The following is a 22,964-nucleotide window of genomic DNA, read 5'->3' as shown; positions in this document are numbered from 1 at the left end:
GAACATTTAACCTGTTTGTTGGAATTCCTGTTTGGAGACATGGATTAAAGCACTACTGGTAGCAAAGAAAAAGTCAGCAGTTGAACAAGTGACATAAGGAACATCATCACCAAGAGGTCCCAGGGAATGAGGATGGCTGATTGATCCTTTGCAGCTTCCCAAGGTGTGAACCAGAGCCCAGAGTCACCCTCAGTTCAAGCTGGTGGAAAGATTAGGAAGGGAGAGTGTTGATTCAAACTTGAGCATTTCTCAAAGAATAGGGACTGAGTAGATTTTCTATAGCAGGTGACAGAAATAAAGGCAAAAAGTCACAGGCCGTGCAAGGGTTCAAGTTTCCTCCCTTTCTGCTCCAGTCAGCCTCAGGGGAGGGACTCTGGTGGAGTTTTTCCCAGGTCTAATGCAGCCTTCCACTGGGGAAGGCCCTGTTGGCCCCTCACCACTCTGGGGAAAGGGAAGTGGTGTTCCAGCACGTGGCCCAGCTCTCCTGGAGCTGCTTCACTCCAGCTTGGTTCTGCTGCCACTACATTCAGTTAGAGCTACAAGACTGTCCAAGCTTAACTCAGTGTATTAGAGCCAATTGAGGAATCTTGAGCCTCCCTTGTCTAGAAGCTGTTTTCATATTTGAGCCTTCTTTCCCTGTCATCCAGCTTTGAAGAGCACAGCCTTCAATCAAAAGTGATTGGTGGTGGTGACTCTCACTCAAATGCTGCCATTCACACACTAAGCTCCTCTGCCTCAAAGGCCTGGCCAGGCAATGCTAACAATAAACAAACCATAATAACTCACAACGGCGGCTGAACCCAACCCTTAATGACATTGTTCAATACTGCTTCAACACTGTGAAGAGCTTCACCGCTTTGTTCCCATGCTCCTAGGAGCACTTCCAGATTGGCTTTAGCAGGGGTGACTCCGGCAGCTTATTCTAATTGTTTTGCTCCTGCAGCACAGGGGAGGCAACCTGCTGTGAAACCTGACGCTTTCTGCAAGAACAGGTTACTGCAGGGTACCAAGTGTCTTTTCCTTCCCGAGGCTCAGCTGCCGGTCCGGTACCACAGGGGGGCACTCCCATTACCATGCGCACCTCCCGAGCTGTGCTCGCAGCACCTTGCAGGTGTGCGCAGCTGTGCGGCAGCGCTCAGACGGGCAGCGGCCTTGGAAACGGGGCCGGAGCCGCCTTCCCTCGCCTGTGTCTCCAGGCAGCAAACTGCTGGTTTGTGTGTTACTTTGCCTTTTGGGTGAAAACAAAGCAAAAGTTGAAGAAAGGGGAAAATCTGGGGAGCGAGAGGAGGAAAAAAAAAAAAAAAAAAAAAAAAAAAGAAAAAAGGCTGTATGTCTCTATGTGCTAACACTGGTTTTTGTGCATTTGCTAAAGAATTTTCACCCAAGGAAAAAGGTATCGAGAAAGTCTGAAATGAGAGTGATGAAGGCATAATTTCTGATTTACATCAATAAGAAAACAAATGTGCAGAAACTCCTGTCTAGTCACATGGTGCAGCACAGGAAAATGTACTGTGGACAGATATTGCAAGGCTTAAGTAACTACTGTTTGAAAGGGTTTATCTGTCAGTGGCTCTCAAAGTGTTTAAGAACACTGCCAATTCCAGAGACTGCTTTCTGGCAAATCCTTGGCTATTTCAAAGCAAAGTCTGAACTAACAAGCAAGTTGTTTCTCCTGGTTGCTGCAGATGGTTTGATCAAATGGAAGCACACACCACAGTGCATACATTAGAGCCAAAAGAGTCATAACTTTGATGCTTGCCTCAGTATTTTAATTCTGCCAAGTGGCTTTTAGATTATTAAGTGCCGTGGATAATGGTACAGTAAAATACAGAATATTTATTTCCTGAAGTTTTGTGCATGTCCGAAGCTCAAAGCCAATACAAAAGGGATGAGAGAATGTCACAGAGATGTTAACTGTTTGTCAGATGTGAATGGTCAAAGTGTGAGACCACGAACTGCCCGACTGCCAGAGATGACCATACAAAATTTCTTGATTTGATTTTTATCTAGTCATCCCCTTACAGACACACCACCAGACTCAGTCTCTTACCTGAAATGCCACCTTTTCCCTGGGAGCACCCTGTTTCTCTGGGTGCATCACATTCTGTCAGAAACTGCTTGGTGCATATCGTAACTTGGGAATGAGTAGATTCTGCCAAGATTTTGTAAACTACTTAACTTCAGCTTCACACTGGTCCCACTGTGTAAGAAGTTCAGTCTAATTTTAGTCTTTTCTGAAAATTTTACCTCTGGAGCCAGGGACCCCTAGATGGATAAATGAAAGGGTAGTGTGACAGTGATCAAAATCTGTCTGATCCAGACAGATAAATATCAGGCTAGCTTGAAGTTTTTCCCCTCCTTGCTGCTGCTGGGAGTTACATTTTTTTTCATGGCAGAGCACTGTGGGCTAATTTCATAGCTGGTGTAAATCAATGTTGCACAATCCACTGTGGTGGAACAATGCTGATTTATGCCAGCTAGGAATCTGTCTGCTCATACTCCTACCAGCACAGCACTGACTTATAAATCTTTCTTCTAAAAACCTGTGGATGAACCAGAGGAGCTGTTGCTGAAGTGTGACATGTTTCAAAATTTGCTTTGAGAAAATAGAAGAGCCCCAATTTCAAACCAGGATTACAATCATAGATGCTGAAGTGGGCTTTTCCCTAGAGGTGCTAGTTTTACCTCTGGTAGAAATCAGAATCCCCTGGCACCTGTGGAAACTCAGCTGTCCAGATGCACTTGTGCTCCCTTTGAGTTTCTGAGATCATATATTCCTTTTGAGTTTTTAAATGATCCACCTTCTTCCCCATTAAAAAAATATATTTTTTAAAAAATGTCCTAATTCTTAACTACTGCTCCTTCCTTCTTTACTTTCTTTCTTCTCTTTTATTTTTTTTTTTCCTAAGTGGATGTAGGTATACCTGACTCCTTGGAGATCACTTTGTCTCTGTGATCGCAGGAGTCAGCCAGCAACACGACAGGACTTGCTTGTTTACATAGCTCTGAGGGTTATGACAACACATCAGAATGTACAGGTGCCGTGTAGGGATGCAGCTTGCAATTAAGATCAGCAAAGCTGACTATTTAATAAAGAATTCCTTCATTTTATAACAGCCCGATCTCATTATGATACACGCAACAAATCAGGTCCATAAAGCTCTGTAAAAATTTGTTCTGCCTTGGTATTAAATATTTGCGCTAAAGATTAACAGCTGCAAAACAATTGCATTAATTTAACAGAAAATTAAGCCCATAAATGCTTAAAAGCAATTTCCTTGTAATTGCAGTGAATGTGCTGCCAAAATAATTACAAAACAATTGTTAATATTTTTTTTTTATTCCAGTTGGTGGCATTTCACCCCTGCAATATAGCAGTCAGAGTTAAGAAAATCAGAGGAGCACTCTCTAGATGACAGTCTGGTTTGGCCTTCAGTTAAAGTGTGGCTTTAAGGCTAAACCAATGCTAAGCTGCTTACTCAGCACAGTAGAGGAGGCTTCTTGCAAAAGATTTGAGCACTTAATAGGGGAAATTTCAGGAGTAACCTGCTCCTTTCAGTCATAAAAAGCTTGTCAGAGCAGCTCTTCGTAGGAAAATTCAGTCTTATGAAGTTGCTTTTGAACAAAAGCCTGAGAAGGTCTATTTTTCCTTTTAAATACAGCTCGGAATACCTTCTACTTCCTACTGGCCCATGATCTGGGTGATCTGATGGCTATCTATAACTTGAAATGTGGAATATTTTTCCTTTTTTTTTTTTTTTTTTTTTGGTGGGATTACCTTCTCAGCATATAATAGTCAACAAGTGGCTGCCATCTTTAAAAAAAGGCTCAAAAATCATGGTTTCTCTTAAAAATGCAGTCAGATACTCTGTTTTTAGCTACAGTCAGGTGGAATGTGTGGTCTCTGCAGGTATCAGTCCTTTGCTAGAGGATGGAGATCCCTGACATGTGGTATGCCCTTTATCCCAGAGGGAGGCAACAACACATTAACATGACACATCCCTCCATTTCAGGGAATTGCAAAGTACACTGATGACACATCAGATACACACTTCTCTTTTGGGCTTATTCTTTTGGAATTAGCTTTTCCTTTTCCCTTGAGTTTTTTGCTTTCTACTGTTTGCCTGCACTGCCTCTTCTACAGAGTAATTAAAATTATTTTCTCTGGAGCTGTTCCTTTCATATATCAGCAAATTCATCCACACTGGATGAATTTCCTATGCCCTGGAAAAAGACTGAGCTTATTGACATAAAATAATACTTGGCTCAAGTGGCTGAACATGGACAGGCAGGCTGGGAATCTGGACAGACATTCTGCTCTGAGAAGGTCTTGGATCACACTGTAATTCTGAGCCCAGTATTTTCTCATGTCTCCTCTGCCAAACTATCCTTCTTTTTGCTGTAAAAATCCCCTGCTATCAGCAAGGTTCACGTCTTCCTTACTTGGAGCAGGCCTCACTGACATCTCATCATATTTATGCTTATAACGTAAACTCTGTAGAGAGTTCTGTACAAAGGTGATAGGAGACTGTTGGAATTATGGACACATTTGTCTCTCCTCTGCCAGCAGTGTTTTTACTGATGTCCTGTTCTCAGACAGTTTATTTTCATAATTTTATTTTTTTCTGTAATTTTGACTAGTATTCTTCCATGTTGTTTTTTATTATATATCTTTTTTTGGTAATTTATTAATGCTTTTTCTCATATTGCTGATCAACTTCTGTGAACATAGTCACAGACACAATTTATTAGACATTTTCTTGTTTCAAATGTTTATTCCAATAGGATTGGCCAAATTAAGTTGTGACTCTGCAAGTTTTGTGATTCTGTTTAAATTTGAATTTGAAAGCACTTGAGTTCAAAACCCCACACAGATTGAAAGTTGTATTTAAATGCCTTTAAGAGCACTGAGTCTTACATGGAGTAGATCTACATCAATGCAGTTACTCCATTACCTTGAATATGCATGACAGTGGGTTGTACTCCTGAATTCCCATTTTACTTGCCCAAGCTCTTCCTAGCTACAGGCTGCTCCTTGTGCTACACTGAAACACAGTTCTCACCTACATCCCTTGGATTGTGACAGACAGCCTGGGTCCAAGTAGCCCTCACAATTGTTTTCTACCCATCTAGTAGCTACAAGCTTGCAGGCTATAGAGCTTTTCTGAAAGAAAAGTGGTACTTTTGATCTCTTTCTCCTATGGCTCTGTAGCTTATCTGTCCCACAGAGTGAGACTCATCAGTAAGATATTTCAAAACACATACCTGGAGTGGAGAGGAACTGGGAATGGGAAAGGGGGGTAAAAGGATGGCAGGGAGGTAAAAGTCAAGAAGAATTTGGGTTTGATGTGGAAAGATCCAGTGTGCTGTGGCCTGCCTTGTGAGGTAAGGAGTGTGCCTGGAAGGCTGGTGAGTGACAGGCTAACAGGAAACCACTGCAATAACCCTGCCTCTCCCCTGCCCACCCTCTACCTGTAGGCACCAAATTCCTCTCCCTGGGGAAGGGCTCAGTGATCCATTTGCTTCAGTGACTGCCAGGGAGAGGAAGGAGCTGCTGGAACAGAAGAAACTGGGTTACTGAAGGGCTCTCCTACACACACAGAGTCTCCTGACTGTGCACATGAAGGAGGAAAGAAGAGAGGCAGGTGTGTGTTTGTTAGCGTGGGGATCAGTAACATAAACAAATAAACAAAACTACATCCAGAAGGGATTTTTCTTCCTGGCTTAAGTGCCTCTGCCATTGGGTTTGCAGGGAATTTTGCTAGATTGTAGAGGTCCTGGTGTGTGGCAGCTGCTGATGAAAATAATTCACTCGTGCACTTCTGTCCTTTGAGCCTGTGTTTTCAAAGCTTCCTCTGTTTTCCTGTCTCTTACTCATATCACCAAGGGCTGGGACTAGAAAAATGCATGCAGGTCAGTGCCTGCTTCTGAGTCTTCCAGGTACTGCCGAGCTTGAGCAATAAGGTATAGCATAAATTTGGCTTTATTCCCCCCCACCACCCCCCAGTGATAGTGAGGAGTTGATCTTGTTTTTAAGTACTTTCAATTTCCTGTCCAAATTAGTAATTTTCTTTAAACTCCATCCACACCACCTCATGTTTTCAGTGGGAGTCTCTAACCATTTCAAAAGCAGGCAGCTAGGAAAACAGATAGCCATGTGCTATCACAGAGTGATGGGTTTGGCTGAACAAATTGGCATCTCTTGACTATTCTGATATCAAAAGAGTTCCTTTGTCTGTTTCTGTGTTTTCTGGCAGCTTTGAGAGGTTCTTCACTTGATGATTCATCAAATCTTAAGGATTTTGCTTTGCAAAATCTTCCACTGCTTCCAGTGTGTCCTTTTGCCCTTGCCTTATAGTCATGGATCTGAGCACAGAATGCCCTTGTGGTGTGGCTGTGGTCTCTGCTGAGCACACATTGAGAGCTGGGCTCGGCTGCTGCAGGGTGGCTGAGCAGCATGTCACGTGGAGACACGCAGCCCCAAACTCTGGGCCCGTTCTTTGTGATGCCACGGGGGTGACACTGTCCTGCGGGACACAATGAGCCCTTTGCTCATCACAGGAGCTGTGCAGAGCAGAGCTGCTGGCAGGGCCCTGCTGCAGCTGCTCCTGGGTCATGGCAGTGCCACAGGCAGGGGCTGGCCGTGCCTGCTCTGCCTGCCCTGGGCAGGGAGCCTTTCTGAGCACCAGAAGGTGAGAAGGATGCTGGAGCAAACCTTGCCGTGCTGTGAGGTGGCAATATGGATACACGCTGAGAGCAATGGGGCACATATATCTCAAAAGGAGAAGGACTTGGACACCTAACATCAAGGGGAAACCAAGGAAACCAAACACTCAGAATTTTCAAGTGGTAGCTGAAGTGAAGTTGACATTTTTCCTTCAACCCATGAGCAGAGTCAGACAGTTGTGAGTCAGCCTCAAATGTTGTCTTTTCTTTGGTTAACAGCAGACACATATTTTAAAGTTCTGCCATATCATCCTCGTCATGAAAGGAAATCTCCTGATTCAGAGACTTCTCTAAACCACCTAAGATTTTTGTGTGTGCTCTCCCTCCCCAATTGCTTGGAGTCCTGAAAACCACAGCCTTTGCTGGCAGACAATAAGTATTCAACAAGAAAAAAAAAAAAAAAAAAAAAAAAGAACAGAAAAAAAAAAAAAAAAGAATGGCTGTTGAGGAGGCTTAGAACATGTCCCAACATTTTCTACAGGTTTTTTCCTTTCTTGAGGCAATCAGAGCAATGCCTAAGTTTTGCACCTGCCATGGGCAAGTGCCTCTGTCTTTTAACGAAATAACTTTATGCATTTTTAGTGCAAGCCCTGGCCTGCTTCGTATCCTGCTTTACCTGAATGATTATATCTTCTTTACTTCGTTAACTTTTCAATAGGCTATGAAAACAAAAGCTGTCACTCTGATACCTGCCATTTGATATTCAGCAATGCCTTCAGTACAAAAAGACCCCCTCTGTCTCTCAGCCCCCACCTCCAAACATCACTTGGCATGATCCTGCTTGTAGCTGTTCACTATATCAATATGTAAAACCTTCCCCTGTCAATGTTTCTTTCAGCAACAACCCTAACATCTGCAAGTATAAGCTTTGCTGCAGTGATATGAGTGAGCTTGATAGAGAAATCAAAATTACTGTCCAGTGAAATATCAGTTGGCTGTGGCCATTAGGGCATCTCAGGGAAGTACCTGTTTGGGCAGACAAATCTACAAGGCCCAAGACAACTTCTCTGTGTATGCTCACAAATGAAAATGTTATAATTTGGTATGGTTGGACTTAAGAACTCTGGGAATTCCCAGAACTGTTTCAGATTCACAGAGATCATAAAAATTAGTTCTGCGGTTAGTTCATGTTCTGTGGCAAGAAAAGAAGTCTTCTAAAGTCTGTTTTTCTAAGATAGCTAGGTTTTATTTGACTGTATATCTAAATTATTACTTTGAAAGCCTCTACATCTATTCATGTTAGCAAAGGAATCCCTCTAGACTTCTGCAGTTCAAAGACAGGCTCTTGGCTCTTCGTAAGGGCCAGCTCTCAGAAGACAGATAGGGGGCTTAGAGTGGGTGGGCTATAACATCCTCATTTATTCAAATAACCTTCACTTGAGAGATTCCCCAGATGAGGAAAATCTGCCTGGAAAACACAGAGACCACATAATAGAGCAGTGTACAGCTCAACAGGCAGGAGGATAGGTAAAAGTAAACAAAAAGATGTGTGTTTTGGGGGAGGAATATTTTTTTGGATGGATTCAAGCTGGAGGTGCAACGGTACACAGAAAGCCACAAATTGCTGAGGACAGAGCAGTTTGCAGATCAAATGAATCTAATGTTGCTTTGGGATGTAATGTCCCTGATCAACTGATTTTACAGCACTTTCTCCTGAGAAGAGATGGGAGAAAAATTCTGAATGTGTTTCTGGTGGCCTCACCTCTGGTGATTCAGGGAGCAGCTTTTTCAGTCACTGGCTTGTTTTCTGCTCTATGTTCACACATGGGTGCAGAGACTATGGGACTGAAAGTCTGGGTTTCAAATGAAATGAATGCTTCTGGGTATCCCAGTTTAGAGTGAGCAGCTCTAATCCTGGCCATTAAGAGAGCTATAGTTTGGGGGAGTGTTGAGCCTGTGTCCTCTGAACATGAGTCTTTTTACATCCTCTCAGGTTGGGCAATACAACAGAAGGCTTTGATAACCTGTCTTCTGGTGCCAAGGTAAGACAGCTATGAAAATGTAAATCAAATGTTTTTAGCATATCAAATCTCCAGTGATGTGAATGGGAACTAACAGAACCTTGAGTCCTCAGCAATTACCAGAATCAGACCATTTCTACTTACCATTTTAACCATGTATCTACCTTTCTACATTCTTGCTTCTCTGTTTCACATCCTTCTTTCTAAAATCCATTTTTTCTTGCATCAGACAAAGATGGTTGCAGACATACTAACAACGAGCTGTACTTTAAAACAAAGGAAGACCAAACTCACTATTTTAATAACAATAAAAAAAAAATCTCATAGTTTGCTTCCTTTTTGAAGAACTAAAGTATGTCTCTGGAAAAATTTGTCTTTTCTCATGGGATTTTGAAGTATCTAGAACCCTATGAGGATCTTATGGAGAAATATTAGTGCACTTCTCTACAAATCACACACTATTTTGAGACATGAATTGTGATTTCATTGGATTTTAGGAAGAAGCCTGTACAGCTAAATGCTCTAGGAAAGATGCAGAGCTCTGAGAATGAACTTTTCTAAGTTTATATTTATTCCTTGTGAAAGTATCTCTTAAAATGTTCAAATTCTTGTCCATCTTATATCACTGGGATTTATCACATTGTAAATGGTTTAGACACTAATCAAACATCTTCCTTTCCCCTTGGCTTTGAAACTCTTTTCCTGAAATTTGACTGGGTCTGTATAACCAGTGTCATTAATTCCCAGTGTAATTTTATGTAGTGAATTTTGTACAAAGACTCTGGCAGTTTGACAGTAAATAATGATTCCAGGTCAAGAAATATGCTCTTAATTATTTCATGATCTCAGTGTCTTAAGGGAGGGCATTGAACAGGCCCTCAAGCAATGAAATAAAATGTTTCTTAATTCCAAAAAAACTCCCCTGAATTAATTTCTGGGCTTTAGATAGATAGCAGCTATTCTCTTCTTTAAGGTGTCAAACCTGTGTTTCTTTGGCCGACTCTGAACTCAAGCACACAAAGTAATCCAAAGAAATGTTTAATTTTCTAGAAATAGTGGCCATATAATGAATCTTCTTGTTAAAATGGGGAAAATAGGGCCTATTTTGGGTGCCTCCACTTGAGTTTGGAAGACCAGATTGCAGCATGTTTTTGAAAATATGACTAACATTTCAGGGGAACGTGATTCCAGTTTTCAAGTTCCACTGTTAGAACCTGTTGCAAGCTGGTGGTAAAACTCCTCTTTTGGCCTCCCAAATAGTGGCCCTACCTACAGTACAAAACATTCCTAGTTCTATCATCTTGGCATTAATTATCCTAATCTCTTTTCTAATGTTCAAGCTGTTAATTTAACCACGTTGTCTAAACTTGCATTGGAAATGGGGCTGGATTTGTTGCCTTGCATGTGCAGACAGAAAAGCTGAAGGTAGCTTATCAAAATAAGTATAAGATAACAGAACTCTGGGTTGGTAGGGGAAAAAAAGAAAAGGAAAAAGAAATAAGATATTTGTGAGCTTTTTTTCCCCAAGAATTGCAGAATTCTGAGTTTATCTGAAGCTGGCTTTAAAAACAGGTGGAGCTTCAAGAAATCCACCTTCCAGAATACTTTCTCTAATAAAGAAAAAAGTAATTTCCTAGCTCTGCCTGTGAGGATTTAAAGACAGACCACTGAGCTTATGAGCAAGAGTCTATGAATGTCTAATTCACAAATACCTTACTCTTCCTTTTATGGACCATGAAAATTGTTCCTGTCCATATTGAATTTTCATACAAATGCCAGTTTGCACACAGAAGTTTTGTAAGCATCAGTGAGTTAAATTAATCTTTTAACTGGCTGGCTGAGATCTCCAATGAAATGCAGACATAGTACCTTAGTCTACATGAAACTATAAAAGCTCTATAAAATCCTGGTGAAGTGGTAGTTGTTACTAGATTCATTATAAGAAATCTTGTGGTCCAGAACAGCTCAGCAGATGTGGCAGTGTCTGTGTGAGGTGCTGAGTGACCTGTTCCCTCCTTTCAGAAGGAAATGTGTTACCTCTGACACAACTGTCTTCAAACCACATAAGTGACTTTAGTTTTTATGCTGACAATTCAACACCTTGCCAAGCTTTAATCTAGAAAACTGTTGGCTTTTTGTGAGTGGGACTTGTGAGTTGTAATTGCACAACTGAGGAAATTAGTGTGTGAGAGTGCAAAGGGTCAGACTGGAGGGGTACAATGGTCTGTTCTGGCCCCAGATGGTGTAAACTGGGAGGAGAATGTGGCCTCTCCTCTGCTTGTTTGACAATAAAAGAGTGGTACTATATAAATAATAGTTGGTTCAAGTAATTGTACATAAAATATATTAAATGTGCACCTATACTACAATGCAAATAGTGGCTTGTATCAATAATTTCACATAAAATATGAATTCATGTGGAACTGCCTTTTGTTGTATGTTATACAGAATACATGTTTTCTCCCAAAAACATTGAGCAAAAATACATGAGAATAGGAAGGAGCTTTTAATGTTGAAACCCTTGTGTCATCCCCTCCCCTCTGCTGTATTTTGTCTGTTTGAGAACAGGGGCTCAGGACCTGCCATAGAGGTCCATTCCTAGCAGGGCTTTTCGAACATGGGTTTTTGGTCCTTCTGTGCACTCCTCACTTGGCTGCCATTCCATCTGACTCCAAAAGAAGTGAGTGCAAATTAAAGAAAGAATGCAGCCCTAACGCCTACACCCAGAAGCTTTCAAAACAGAAGGCTGCTACACCTGTGGGGATAGAACAAGTGTATCAGTGTCCTGGGCTCTGCCCTGGCTCGTCTGCCTTTGTTAGCTGGAATGTGCCGATGAAACAATCAGGTGCAGTAGGCGCGTGGCAGCCTGCTTAAAAAACGATTCTTTGGAGACAGGGAGTGGGCTGTGAATCATGCATGCACATAATCTGATGATAACAATTTTAAATGTGGTGATTAGTGTATAATGGAAAGTATTGTGCTATTTGGTATGATTTGTCTGCCACTGCACTATCCAGTGTTTAAAAGGTCCCATCTTCTATGCAAAACCTGATTCATTCTAGCAGCAGAAGAATAAGGCAACTTTAGGAGTGTTAAGGTACATGCATCTCCTTCACTCACACACGATATGCATGTGTGTACATATACAGGTGATTACCTTTTAACTCGCTGTCCCAGACTAAAAGCATGGATGTGCTCCTGGGCAGCAGGATACCTCACCATGGAGCTTACAGGCTCAGTTGTGAGCTCCAAGTACAGGCAAAACCAGCCTTCAGTGCTATGCAGGCATCTAGAAGTGCAGAAATGCCATTGAGAATACCAGCCCAGAAATCAAGATGCATCAAGTTGTTCAGCTTGACAAACATGGCCAGCAAGATGCAGCTTTATGACTGGTCCTTTGCTTCAGGTACCTTTTGCAAAACTACAGGTCCAAGTATATATCTATCTTCTTTGAATGCTGGGAGAACATGAGCAATCATCCATGCAATTGAGGGGCATTGCTGTTAAAAACATTACAAATAGAGTGGGAATCTCTGGGGTTTGATAGGAAAATTGTGAGGCAGAAAGGCTGTGTTTCAATTGTGCCACTGATTTAAATGCACAATTAAATTTTTTTCACTTTGGGATTAGACATGTGTCATGTTTGCTTTTGGTGAGATTAATTTTGGTGGTATCTTGTAGCATTAACTTTCCATTTCAGGTTTTAGCTCACTGGGCATTTATAATCCAAATAGATTCAGGAAAAATACCTGTTGACAGGGAAAAAAAAACAAAGGAAGCAAACAAAAATAGAGAAGAAAAGCCATGGCGAAGTCAGGTGCCCTCATGAAGTCCTCTGACAAGATGAATCATGATTTGGGAGAATTAATAGACAGAATTGTTTTTCCTTTTCTAAATCACTGAACCTGCATGTGTCCTTCCCTTGAATACATAACAAATATGATCAAGAAGTGAATTAATAGATCATTTGGCTTCTATTTACTCATATACAGGAGTTCATAAAGAATACCTATTTTTTACATAGCCTTAGGGCCAGATGTAGTTCTTGCTTTGGCCAGCCAAGATGTTGATCATGTATGAAAGACATGCCTAGGAAACTCAAAAGTGCAATTATTTTGGATATAATGTAAAGTTACATAAAATACATTAGTGCAATTTGTGCTCATAAATTTCATCTCAGTTTTAATATTGAACAATGCAAGCTAGGGTGGAAGATCTTCATCCAGCATTGGCGCCCTTCTTCTGTTTGACTGAAGGATGCAGCCAGAAAGATATTTCCATAATGAGGCTTTGGATACCCCACTGAAGTGGTTGCTTGGTTACTCATGTGAATCTGATGAAAACCATAATCAGGTTTGAAACACCAATGGCCAACTCTTATACAAGTCAATTGGATTGTAGACAGAAGTATTACTTTCCTGGAAGCATTTGCAATGAACCAAATCTTCAGTGTATGTATGCACACCACACATACAAAAAAAAAAAAAAAAAAGGATAAAAAGGAAAGAAAAGGGGAAAAAAGGTGGAGACTGTGTAAAAAGGGCAGCTATTGTTGGCAATGGAAAAACTTCTAGACTCCACCTGCCTTGCTCGTGCCAGTATCTTTAAGTACCACCTTCCCTGACATGCTGAATTCACATTGCTGTCAAACCTGAGTATTAGGTGGATAGATATGCAAGCCCACACTAGCAGCCAGAACATTTAGGGGAAGTGTCAACAATTTTCTGCAAACACTGTATGTGGTATCTTGCTGGGAGTTTGCTCAGGAGCACATGCACAATGTGAAGCAATGTACTTGTATTTTACAAGCTGCACGTTGTGTGCCAGTCAACTGCACTGCCCAGCAATGGAAAAAATTACATTGATGGGGGATCTCTGACAGCTGAGGATCAGACTGCTGAGCTTGATGCCAAACAATAATAAATGTACATGTTGGGAAATCTCCCTGGATAACCGAGGTTACACTCTGACCTAAATGATAGAAAAGTAAGAGAATAAATTCTTCTGCACACTAGTCTCTAAATCCCCAGACCTCATTGCACTGCAATAAACCTGACCTGATATTGCCCACAGTGCTGGAGATCCTGTTACCTACTGAACACGAGGCTGCAGTTGCAAAAGCGTTTCAAGCAAGTGCAAGTCTGCTGCTGGAGGGAGAAAAGCTGCAGCACCTGAGCAGCATCTTAGAGCAGGGTCTAGGGCATAGTTTCTTGGTTTTGGAGGAGCCCTGAAACCAGTAGCCAGGGCTGTTTAATGCAGCTCAGTCCTGCTTTGTTCATTTAGTTGCAGGCCTGGGTGGGGGAAGGTTATGTGTCAGGAGGTGCATTTGATGAAAAACTTTGCTTGTGAGCGGGACAGAGCACAAAGAGGAGTGTTGTGAAGCGAGGTGGGAGTTAACCTCTATTTGGGACTTAGCAGGAAAGGTAAGGTGGGGCAAAATTTTGATGGGCTTTGAAGATAAGGCCAAGAAATGTGTGCCGCATACTACGAGAAAGGGGAAAGGCTTACACCAAAGGTAGCACCTAGCCATCAGTAGGAAAGAAAAGGTTAGCAGCAGCATTTTGATTATCTCAAGGGGGACCCTTTTATGGTTGTTATAGCAGAGCAGAGAGGATTACAAAAATCTGACGTAAGTTGTCCAAGACTTGGATGAGAGCTCTGCCCTTAGAGTTAGGTCTGGAAATCCTTGTCAGTTATGCTTAGCAGGCATTGTAAACATGCAAGGATAGACTTGTTTCTTAGCCTGGGGAACTTAAACAGACACACAAAAACCCTGACAGCTTTTAAGTGTGGCTCTCCTGTTTGTACTAATCACTGCAGCCCACTCTTACTGTTTCGAACCTAATAAAATGAGGAAATGAAAATGAAAACTAGCTCTGGTCTATGACTATCTTATCTCATTGTCGACTACAAGGGTAAATCTGGCATTTTAAACCAATAGCTACTTGCTTACAAAGCTCCTTTTAATTAATGGAACTGGAGAATCTCTCTCAAAACACAGATGTTAACCCCTTCTGAGTAACGTGAGTAAAGTCAGCTGCTTGTGATGATGCACAGCTCTTCCAGTTGGACAAAACCATACATCCTAATTCCAAGGTTCAGTTAAGCCCAAAGAATGGAAATAAATGCACATATGTTTCAAACTCTTCTCTGACCACTCTGCTTCTTTGTTGTTCTCCAGGGTCGAAAACCATCCATAGAACAGCGGCATTTTTTTTTCCCATTTAATAACAGTGATATTAGTAATAATACTTCTCTTCTATTGTATAAAATAGCCATCACAAGGGAAATTAAGACAATATTGTTTTTCCATTTGGAAACATTGGATTTTAATTCCATTAGAAGAACTGAGACAATCACAGTCTTCTCCCTACAGATATTCCTGCTGAAAATGAGGTGGAATATATTATGTTGTAGTCTTAATGCATTCTTTTGATGAAGCCACAGAAATGCCACTAGCAACCTATGTAAAAAACTTACATACAGCTTTTTCAATACATTTCCACAGCGATAAGACTTATTTAATATTTGTAGCAGTTTACAGAGTATGTAATGAATTAATAATATTTACTATGCTATAGAGAAACATATTTCTATTGACCTAACTTATTTTTTATGGTAAAACCTCCATTACATTTTGTACTACTACCATACCATGCCAACTAGCACCAGCAGGTATGTAAGCTAAGGTAGGAAAATTAATTCCTTTTTTGTGGGTCATCACATCTTGTGCTGGGGTAAGTGGAATGCAAAGATCATACTGAGAAATACTGTAATATGCAAGCTTGGAAAGAGGCACTGCAGTTATGTATAGAAAGAAAATTCTCAATAAATTCAGACCTTGGGGAAATTTTTGAATAATAAGCCCAACTTTACTGAGTCTGTGGTGATGGGATGAGGGATACAAAAAATGTCTGCACATGATAGAATATAGTGTCTAATTTGTGCAGGCCTGGCCTGTTCCCAAGTAAAACTTGCCTTCCTAAGTTGCTGAGACTTGAGAAATAAAAGAGATACTTAGTGGGCAGATCAGTATTGCCCATGACAAAGTCAGAGAAACAGCCTCAGTGAACAGGGGTCCTGATCAGATCCCCTGTTTTCCAGATTTACCTGTGGTATCATGTAAGAGACCTACCTTTCTGGACATGACTGCAGTTCTGAGATGATCCTCTTTCCCTGACCTCCCTCTTAGCCACTGCAGCATGTCCCTAGCGAGGTGGTGGCAGAGGTGTGTGCCAGAGCCAGCTGCAGACCCACAGCTCTGCCCCTTTTCCCTCTCTGGTGGAGGCAGAGCTGCTCCTATGGAGGAAAAGTGGCAGCTCAAATGTGAGGCACCAAAGCCTGGGGGACATCAAGGCACCTCCTGAACCACCTGCTGGCAAACACCCTTCCTCACATCAGAAATAATGTAGATTGAATTGCTTTCCTGTCTTTTGAGTTCAAGAATGTTGTTTTGAACAATATAATGTAAGAAAGCTACTGGTGCTGGTTTTTAAAAATAGTTTATCTGCCTCAACAGAAATATTATTTACAGGTGTCTGCACAAACCAAGACACCATGGAAGAACTTCAATATTGTAGCTGAAGACAGACTTGTGGCCCACTAAAAAAGAATAGAAAACTGAAATATATTCTCCTCTTCCCTCATGCCAGCCCATTGTTAGAGCAGTGTCACAGTAACAGTCAGGAGGGGCACTCTTGAATCACTTAATGCTGGTATATGACTACACTGTATGGTATTTCTTTTGTTGGGCATACTGTATTTGAATACCATATTTTCCTCTTGAAATGCTTTTATGATTTTTTTTCTCTTTTTGTTTTGGTTATTTTCCTCTGGGCTCTTATATCCACCCTCCAACCCCCTTACCCCCCAAAGAAATGGAGGAAATAAAGAAAAGCTCAAACCCCAGCAAACTGCAAATGCTAAGTGTAATATTTTGTTACATAGGATCACAAGCAGAGCTCTTTCTTTGGCTTATCTGTGTATTCATTCCACATATGTGGTGTCCTAAATTTTGATTTCTCTCACACTAACCCATTTGCTCGAAGAAACAAGATGTTCAATGTGCTGTGTTCAAGCAAGAGCTGTTTAATTTTGGGTTTGCTGTTTTGCTGATTTAGTGCCCTTAGGAAGTATGATACATATCCATTCATGCATCATCTGTAAAAACTTGTGGATGTGCATCCTAGCCTTTCATTAACGTTAATGGTGCCCAACCCCTGAATGTACACCATGTCTTAGCACTCCACAAGTTAACTGAATTCATGCCATAATCATCTTGTTCCCATTTTTGTAGCACAGACTGACTTTTTTGGTGGGGAGAAATGGAAGGGTTAAGATCTGCAATCTGATTGTGCACCTGAGAAGTTATTTCCTGCTCTTAAGCTGAAGAGTTTTCAGTGGATATAGGCATCTGAAGAAACATGCAACACTGTTTGCTTCCATTCCAACTATCTGCTTGCAATCTTGTTAATTAAGTTGGTAGCAGTTTTATAAGGTGTGTTATTTTATGTACAATGTTACAGTAATGAGATGAATGTCTAGCATCTTCTGCAGATACAAGGGCAGAATAGTATATTTAAATAATATGTGGAGAATGCACTGCAAAGTAGTTGGAGCTGATGAAACTTTGAGAAGTTTTGAGTCATGTGAAGCATTTAGACAGTTAAATATGAAGATATCTTGGGCTTTTTTTTTCCTTAAAAGAAACCCCAACCACCAAACTGTTATCAAGCTTGTAGAATCTCCCCTGGGATTCAGCTAGAAATCAACTATAGAGTCAGTTCAGTGCAGATGTAACCAGCTGCAGTATCCCCTAATATAGTGGGAAAGAATCTGGTGTGAACGTGCCACTGAAAGCTTTTTTGGCACAGTGCTTGTTTGTGTAATTCAGAACTTCAGCACATGGTTCCTTTAATAAAATACTGATTCTACAGGGGCAAGACAACTTCCTCAGCTTGGTTAGAACTGGTCTGATGAGAAATTGAAATACATTTTTCCTAATCCTCCTTCATCTCTGCAGAAATCACTTTTTGATTGAGGTCAAACTTTAGCTTTGGCAAGTCATGCAGGCTCTTGTTGGGCTGTGATTGCATGCATATGATTGTCCAAAATGCACAGTAGGCAAAGGGTCAAGGATACAAAGGCTGCTGTTGTTTTTTCTTCTTTTCCCCAATGCACCCAGTATTGTGGAAAATATTTATCAGCCTTTGGTGTGTGTCCCTGAAGCTTCACTCTGGATACACCTTTTCAGTGTTCCCCAAGGAATCCTGTTAAATTTGGATCCCCTCATCCATGAAGTGGTGTGTGACTGCTATTAATTCTAAAATGAAATAGGTGGCAAGATGACAGTGGCTCAGAAAAGTTAAATCTCTTCATAGTCCAGTATGTTTTTCTTTCGGGGTAACCACAGCACATGAGAATATCTGAAATACATTTAATTGCTGCAAACAGAGATGCTCTTTAGACACAGGCTCTTGTTACTGAGAAGTGGTGTTGACAGTCCTGGAGGGTATTTTGGGACTGAAGCCTCTGCAGATGAGGGTAAGGAAAGGAATTAGGACTCTGTTAGTATGTGGATCCATGGCATCTACTTTGTTAAATGCTCATCCAGGGCTGTGACTCACTAAATATGTGACAAAGCCACAGATGAGGCTGTAAAAGCCAGCAAGGTGTGTTTGGCTTGGCCTGGTCCCATGAGATACTGGGAGGAAAAGGAGCTTCCATATGGGAAGAAGCAACAGAGATATTTCTCTGTCGAGAAATTTAAAACTCTACATCTACAGTTACATACTATACAAATTCTTCACATCAAATACATTAAATGCTATCCTTCTCTAACTCAGACTGAGCAAAGAGCTACATTTTGACTTATTCAAATAAGTGCAGTTGTTACCAGATAATTTTTATCTGTTAAATGAAGTCTGTTCATTTTCTAAATGACAACTGATCTCTTTTTTACTGTATTATTTCTTTCTTTCTTTTTTTTTTTTTTTTTTTTTTTTTTCTTTTGAGGCAAGAAAGAGCACTGAAGAGCAGTGCCCTTAAGAACTGATGAACTCAATACAGGACATGGCTGGTGGGGAAAAAAGCTCTGACATGTCAGTGAAAAAAATCAGTTACAGCAATATTGCTTCCTTTTGGGAGTTCTTTTTGGACATTGTATCAGAAAATTTTGTTAGCACAAATACGAGTATTTCACACTGAACAGAAATACTTTCAAAGCACTTTTTTTTGGAGTCTGTGTTCTCCTTGTAGTTCCTGAAAATTGTGTTTTACAAAGATGACTCCAAAGGGAAATCTAAACCACTGTTTTTCCATAAAGGAAATAATTATCCCAGTTGGCTATTCTTCCACTAATGCCATTTTTCTTTGTATTTCTCCTTTGTTTTCCTTCTTTCTGCTTTCTTTTGCTTCTTTCAAAATTTTTTAAAATGGAATTTTATCTTAAAAACTCAAGATATTGGCAACAAAAATAAATATACTTTTTTCATTTAGAAGGACATTTTAATTATTATTTTTGATTGAATTCCTGTCCCACCCTTATTCTTGTGTGTAGCACAGATGTGCTCAAACTCCTGAGAGTAATGGAGCTTCTCTGCTCCTTTATGCAAGTTGAAGACTCCAGCAGCAACTCAATGATAGTGTAATCCAAGTGGTGCTGTACTGGTAGCCAAGAAATTCTATAATTTCAAGTGAAAATACAACCCTGCAGATTTTCTTCACCATTTCTTCCCACGAAACGATTTTGAGGGAAATTATAGTAGTGAAAAAATACAGTGTCAGGGAGCTAGTCCTGACATAGCACATGGAGTGCCAGTTAACATGCATATGTGGTAGAGATGAACCTTGGTAGCATGAGACCAATGGGAGGACAGTTCTGCAGTTTGCAATTATTCACTCAGTGTTGTTTTGCAGGCTTGGATCAAATGAATAAATATGTTCAGGTTTTTTTTTTTTTTTAATTGATTTAAGCTGATTTTAAAAATAAGATGACCTGAAGCCCAGATTTTACTTCCAGAAGGAAAATGGATGCTGCTCCAACACAGTTCTTTGTTAAAGCATCACTTTGATTTGCAGCTAGGAATCCTCAAGTGCCCTTAACTTTGACAGCTACTGACAGGAGTGGAGAGCACTCAAGGTGTCAGCCTCCTTTAGACTGACAGGAAGGGTTTGAATGGAGCTCTAAATCATAAGCTGCCATAAAGCTGAAGCTAAAGCCTTTAGCTGGCTGTTTTAAAATCTCATAACCATGGTGGATCAGGCTCTTGAGACTGGGAGGGTTTGTAACATGCACTAACTAGAGGGTTACACACCACAGGGCAATGCATCCAAATATGTGGGACCACAGCAGCATTCTGCTGTGGGAATGGTCCCAGTTTATGTGTCAGCTGCCCTCCCATTTGACACATCAGGTCAGGGACCCAAAGTGCACAGCTCAAGTTTTAGTGCCTGAGTTGAGAGCCAAGGCTCTGCAGCTGTGTGCTTTAACAACATATATCCAGGTTGGACTGACAAAAGCATAGCATTTGTAACATATGCTTACTAGTGGTTACCTGAGAACCTTGAAGAAGTCCACATTTAGAAAACAAGACTGTAAATATGTAGAGGAATTTTAAGTGATTAATATTTTCAAATAAAGCAAGTAGTTAATAACAGAAAACCTTTTTCTTTATGGTTCAGATTCAGAAAAAGTTATGCTCACACAGTGCTAAGTATAGTGCCACTTGATGGAGAAAGTGAATGGGCTTGAGTATGGCATTTGGTGGTCATTAAAGGATTTGTTTTAATCAGAGCCTTTAGCTGAATGAGATTATCAAGATGTATTATGTTAGATTTTTTTCTCTTGAATAAACTGCAGGGGTTTTCATACTGTAATATAGCTTGATGTTGTCATAGTCAGAGGAAACGTGTCTAAAAAGATTCACAAGTATCTGACATAAACAGCTAAATCCATGCTCATATATGCTTGATTCTTCCATCCCCTTCTAAATATCATAAGCAATAGCCTTTAATACTGAAATTGATAAACTACATGCCATGTTTCTATTGGGTAAACTGGAAAATAAAATAAGTGCCATTGTGTAGGCAATAATGTGGTTTTTTTACACAGAATACTTGTTTTTAAAATTATTTTTCAAACTGCATATATGCAAATGCAAATTGTCAGGTACATTAGCTGTGATTAATTTTTACAAGCCTGTCCTTTGAAATAAATCTGAATATTTGGTCCTTGAAATAATTTGTTTATTTCCACTGGATGTTATATTACAATTTATGATATTAGTTCTACTCTAATGAGATTTTGTACCTTCTTTTGGGAGAGTAAAAAACTCCATTTCAGAGAAATCTTAGTAATTCAAACCAAACATCCATTGTTTAGTATACATTATTTTTATACTCTCTTGGGTCACCTGAAGCAATCCTAGACTAAAGAAAGCAAATTCCTAAAAACACAGGCCATCAGATGCCTTCTCCTGGGGAAACATTTGTGGAACTGTCTGAATTGTATCAATGTCACACCTTGATTTTGTAAAGACATTACCTAAAGTAGGAGGGCAGAGAGATGTTTTCCACCTGCATATTCTGGTATGCAGGCCCACAAACACAGGAAGGCAGCCTCAGCTTTTCTGTGTATGACCAGATTGTTGTACTTCATTAGATTATCTGCTATGGACCTAATTTTTCTGTAACAACAAGGTGGAACTAGAGTTAATATATTCTTGAGCATTTTGTTGTTCAGCTGCTTCTGAGAGTGTTCTCTCATGTTCCATTTCTAGATGCTGTGGTGACAAGTTTAAGAAAAGTAGCTTTCCACTTGGATATTTCTCCTTGGTAGATCTTCCTTTCTTTGCGGTCCTTGAATACAGACTTGTTTTAGACCTGAATTTCAGTTTTAGACCTGAATTTCAGACCTGAATTATCCTTAATATAAGGATTAAGCTGTTCTACTGAAATCAGATTTATGGCACTATTAATAATAAATTCACCTTGCTCGGGGTTAATATAAGATGCATATACTTTCTGTGATGGAAATCTTTCTGTGTGCATCTCTTAATTTCTGTGTTATATATGAGTGGGGCTTTGTTGAAACATTGACACAATTCTGTTGCTCTGGATTACTCCATGTCCAACTAGATACAATTTTCCTTTGTTTCAAGCTTAACATATAATGTAAATGCAGTCTGTAATTATATGCATATCTGCATATCATAATTCAGATCTTGAAAAACTGATCTATTCTCATATGCATAACACCTTTAAAAGCTGACAAAAACAATTGGAGAGTGCAGAGGAAATGGAAGAAAATTTAACTTCTACTTTATATAGTCATTTAACTTGGAAAAGTGTTCAATAAATTTCACAAGAAACAATGGCATAGTCAAATGCAACAAGTCAGTTTTATTGCATTAACTTCTACTGTACATTTGTTCAAAGTCAACAAAGCAAACAAAATCTGTTTCATGCATAATTAGAGAATCATCAGCAGTTTTGGTACTACAAGTATTTTTAGTTCTTACAAAATATAAATAGCCTTCCTTAAAATATTGCTATTTTCCAACAATTACCATAGGCAATGCAGACAGGTATGTTTTATGAGCTGAATCTGCTGAAGTCACTTCCACAAGATCCAAGGACAGAGGTGCTGAGTTAAGGATTGCATTTTTCCAGAAGGGAATTGTTAGGATTTTATTTCTGTGTATCAAAATTAATTCTCTCTGCCAACCAGCAGCATGACTGTTTCTTCTTCAGACTATGTTTGGGATATGCTGTTAATCTCTTGCTGGTTAGCCCTTCCACCCCCTCCCCCCCCAACAGTTTTTCTTTCTATTTGTTTGAGGGGACATCTGTCTCCCAGAAGAGATGCTCTTCAAACATGATTTGCTGCTTTTTGGGTGAAATATAAAGGCTTTTTTCTGTGCACCCCAGATGCCACATATTTTTTGTGTGCAGTATACATACTTGCCTGTGTGCATGCATACTTGTCAGTCTGTACAGACACACATGCATTCACACACGTGTACTCTGCAACCTGAGTATCCTGGTATGAGATTCAGGCCCACTTACTGTTTGGGGATTTTTTCTGTTCTACTTTCTTGGCAGAGACACAGCATGTAGCTCTGCAGTGACTGAAGCAGAGTTCAGATTGGAGGAACAGAGACTTTCTGTCAGAATATACAGGAAATGTGTTGCCTGTAGGCACCTAGAAATCAGGTAGCTGCCATACCTATACACAGAATAATCCTCATCTCTGTGAGGAGTCTCTGACCCTTTCTG

Source organism: Lonchura striata, chromosome 1, assembly GCF_046129695.1.
Source record: "Lonchura striata isolate bLonStr1 chromosome 1, bLonStr1.mat, whole genome shotgun sequence".
In the NCBI taxonomy this organism is placed as follows: Eukaryota; Metazoa; Chordata; class Aves; order Passeriformes; family Estrildidae; genus Lonchura; species Lonchura striata.
Note: the sequence above shows the minus strand (reverse complement) of the source record.